A 3,940-nucleotide genomic window follows, 5' to 3' on the forward strand; every position below is an offset into this window, starting at 1 on the left:
AAATTTTCTTAAACGGAGAGTCTACAGAATGATAGCGAGTGAAATCTTGAAAGCTTAGCGAGATCAGGATGGTCTCACGAGGCTAACAATTTACACCATCTGGGTGAAAATCACCCGGCTTTTTCAAATTACGCGAGAATGTGTACCAAACAACAAAAATGGCGCCAGCAAACGCTTCTGGGTCATTTTCATCGAATGTTGGTGATTTTAAAGTAATTTTGAGTGATAAATATATATTTTTTGCGATCATTGCACTTGCCCAGCAGGCAAACGCAATGAAATTCGTACTCCCCCAACAATAAAAACCTTTTGCCCTGGGAGATCGGGCGATGGTTAACATCGAGCCCTGGCCATTTTGAAAGGCTGCTACTGTATCTATCCTTGCACTCATCTGCTTGCAATAGTTATACAAAACAAATTGCTTAATGTTTTTAATGAACTTGCATAGTTGTAGAGTTTTTTGCTGCCAAAGCTTTGTTGGGAAGGCAGAAGCTCTAGTTTCACACAGATCACTGTTATTGACAGAATTAAACTCAACTTACTGTAAGCACCAATCAATGAGACAAGGATGGAAATTGGCTGATGAACAGGTTAAACAGTAAAGCCTAAGATTTATTTTTTATTATTTTGTAGCATTACGTGCATAAAACTCAGAGCTAAAATCTATGTTATCTATGTTATCTATGTTAATTTGTCATTTATCAGCTATGTTAGTTCCTGCACTAATTCAGTTAAAATATGACATGTTCAGTGATTACTGAAAAAAAATATTTGCCACATAAAACTAAGTTTGCTTAAAATTACCACAGTGGGGAATTCAACTTTGTTGTTGAAGGGTTGAGTGTTCTGGGTGCTAACTGGGTGAATCAGGCTATGTTCACACAGCAGCCTGAAGGGACCCAAACCGGATTTCTTTGCACATATGTGACCTTAATCTGATCTTTTCATGGCAGTCTGATCAACACAGATCCCATTTGTTCCAATGTGATCCAGGCCACTTGCTCTATGGCCCTGAATCTGATATGAATCTGATCCACACTGCAGCCTAATCAACAAAGGTCACTATTCTGCATCGTTCTACACAGAAGATGGCAGAAAAACAACCATGGCGGATGATGATGCGGAGAGCAGCCTTAATTTTCAACCTTCTTGGAAAGATTATTTAGTTGATGCACTGCCTGAGGTTGGGAAAGAAATGAAAGATCGCTAGATGAGCTCCAGCACTGCTATCCATGTTTACCTCTGTAAAGAACAGAGCACACTCACTTGTAACTGTGCAAATGGGTCACTTAAATTGTATGAATGCAGATCACATACAAGTCGCATATGTTTTTCGAAATGTGGACAACCGCACAAAAGAATCGGATGTCACAAAAAAAAAAAATCTGAATTGAACATTAAGGTCTAAGATCTGAACATAGCCTAAGGGAGTCTTTAAACGCACCATAGAGGCTAAACTTTACATCCCATATCCAGAGCACTTATCTGCCTCTTAGGGTAGGTCCAAACTACAACAACCATGGTGGACAATAATCATGGAGCAGTCTTTTTTTTTACTTTATTTTGAAAAGATTTAGTTTTTAAGGTTCCGAAAGATCACTAGATGAGCCCCAGCTCTGCCATCCATGTGTACTTCCGTAAACAAAGAGCGCGCTTGCTTGTGATGTCATTGAACCCTCTACCGTACATGCAGGAAACTTGCCTTGTATGAATGTAGTTCACACAGGATATCACATGCAAGTCACTGTCAATGTGAACGGCAAGGGTAAAAAGGATGGTTCTATCAGACCCTGTGTCGACTACAGGGGTCTCATTGATATCAGCATTAAGAACCGCTACCCCTTACCACTCGGGAACACAGTTTATGACCAGATCCAAGGGGCTAACATCGACTCCAAACTAGATTTCTGCAACACCTATCATCTGGTTGGCATCCAACAAGGAGAATGAATGCAAGTCAGCCTTCAACACCCTGACTGGTCACTAACATTTGATTTTGCCTTTTGGTTTAACCAATGCACCTGCAGTTTTTCAGAACCTGGTCAACCAGGTTTTAAGGGTTTTAATGTACTCCAAAGATCTGAAAAGCCAAAATCAACATGTTTGGTCAGACCTTCTCCATCTCCATTAAAACACGTTATTATTGAAGGCAAGAGAATTGTCAATTCCATGTCTCCATGTCCTTCCTTGGCACACTGTGTCACAGTTTTCTGAACTGCCAACTCCATCTGATAGAAAGCAACTTCAGAGGTTTCTGTACTTTTCCAGTTTCTACAGGAGATTCATTATGATTTACAGTCAAAGTGCAGCTCCCTTAATGCTCTCTCTCCTCTTTCAAGACCAAGTTCTCCCAAAACAATCAAGCAGATAAAGCCTTTCCTCTGTTGAAGCATCTGTTTATTTCTACTCCCGTTCTTCAGTGACCTGATCCTGACAAATAATTCCTTGTTGAACCGGATGATTCCAGTTCCGGATCAGGAGCAGTCCTCAGCCAAAAATCTGATTGTCATTTTCATCCTTGTGCCTTCTTTTCCAGAAGTCTGTCAAATGCAGAATTCAACAATGACGTGGGTGACCATGAGCTCCTGGCAGTCAAGTTGGCCCTCTAGCAGTGGATGAGGCCAAGGAACTTTTCATTGTTTGAATGTATAGCAAGAATTTGGAGGACCTGAGAACAGCCAAAAGACTAAAATCCAGACAGGCCAGGTGGGCTCTGTTTTTTGGAAGATTCAAACTTTTCCTTATCTTAGAGATAAAGAACATTAAAGCCAATGCACTGTCCAGAATATATGAGACTTCGGAGAAGAGCTCCAGTGGTGCAGAGGAATTTATCCTTCCAGAATCTGTCCGCCTTTCAATCACAATCAAGCTGGACTTTGAGAGGGAGGTCAGATAGGGCCTCCATAATCATCGACCCTTGATGCCTGTCCCAAAGATTGTCTCTTTTTCCATGATCACCTTGTCAGTAAAGTACTCAATCTCTGCCAGTGTTCACGTTCTTTCTTGTATCCTGGGGTCACCAAGACAAGTCAAGTGGTCCAGTAACAGCAAGGAACACCAAGGGATTTACCGCTGCACGCACACAGTGCAATCTAGCCAAGACCTCTCATCGACCACCCTCTGGCTTGTTATGTCCACTTCCTATGCCCTCTCGGCCCTGGTCCCACATTTCTATTGATTTCATCATTGGTTTGCCTGTATCTAAAGGCAAATCCGCCATTCTCACAATAGTTGATATATTCTCGAAAGTGGTTCACCTGGTTCCTCTAAGGAAGTCTCCCTCCACCAAAGAGATGGGCAACATTCTTGCCAAAGATGTTTTCCACTAGAAGGCATTCCCTCAGACATAATTTGTGACAGAGGTCCACAATACGTTGCCCAATACTGCAAGAAGTTCTGCTCTCTGCCAGGGGTCTCTGTCAGATGGATGCCAGTCGTGAACCACCGATCGAATGGCAAAACCCCGGATAGTTCTGGTTGGGTTCCAGCTCTGTCTCTTTACAGCAGCCCCTCCGCCACCCCTCACTGCAAAGGATGCTGGTCGTGTTATACAGTTTGTACTCATGGTTTGTTAAGCAATCCAAGGAGGAGATGGCAAATTGAATGACACTTACTGTATTTTCGTGACTATAAGGCGCATATAAACATCTTTTTTTTCCCTCAAAAAGTGCGGCACGCCCTATGAGTGTTGTCACCACAAGAACGTTAAAGGGGGAAGTGTGGGCGTGGACAGAAACTGCCGCCTATGTTGACTTTTAAGAGAAAGACTTTGCCTAAAGAGACTTTTCCAGCTGGAGTCGTTATTAAGGCAAATGAAAAGGGCTGGATGGATGAGATGATGAAAGCGTGGCTGAGGGAGGTGAATGTAAGGAGACCAGGTGTTTTTTTCCACGCATCACCTTCGCTGTTAATCTGTGACTCCATGCGTGCCCATCTCACA

The 3,940-nt window shown here is 42.5% G+C and overlaps 1 protein-coding gene across 1 annotated transcript in view; it reads right to left on the bottom strand.

Moving 5' to 3' along the window:
• The window catches only part of zmat4 (zinc finger, matrin-type 4), a 211,698-nt gene that overhangs the window by 197,649 nt on the left and 10,109 nt on the right, over positions 1–3,940 (bottom strand). The gene's annotated exons all lie outside the window — the stretch shown is intronic.

Source organism: Cyprinodon variegatus, unplaced genomic scaffold, assembly GCF_000732505.1.
Source record: "Cyprinodon variegatus isolate N-32 unplaced genomic scaffold, C_variegatus-1.0 Scaffold194, whole genome shotgun sequence".
NCBI classification, from domain to species: domain Eukaryota; kingdom Metazoa; phylum Chordata; class Actinopteri; order Cyprinodontiformes; family Cyprinodontidae; genus Cyprinodon; species Cyprinodon variegatus.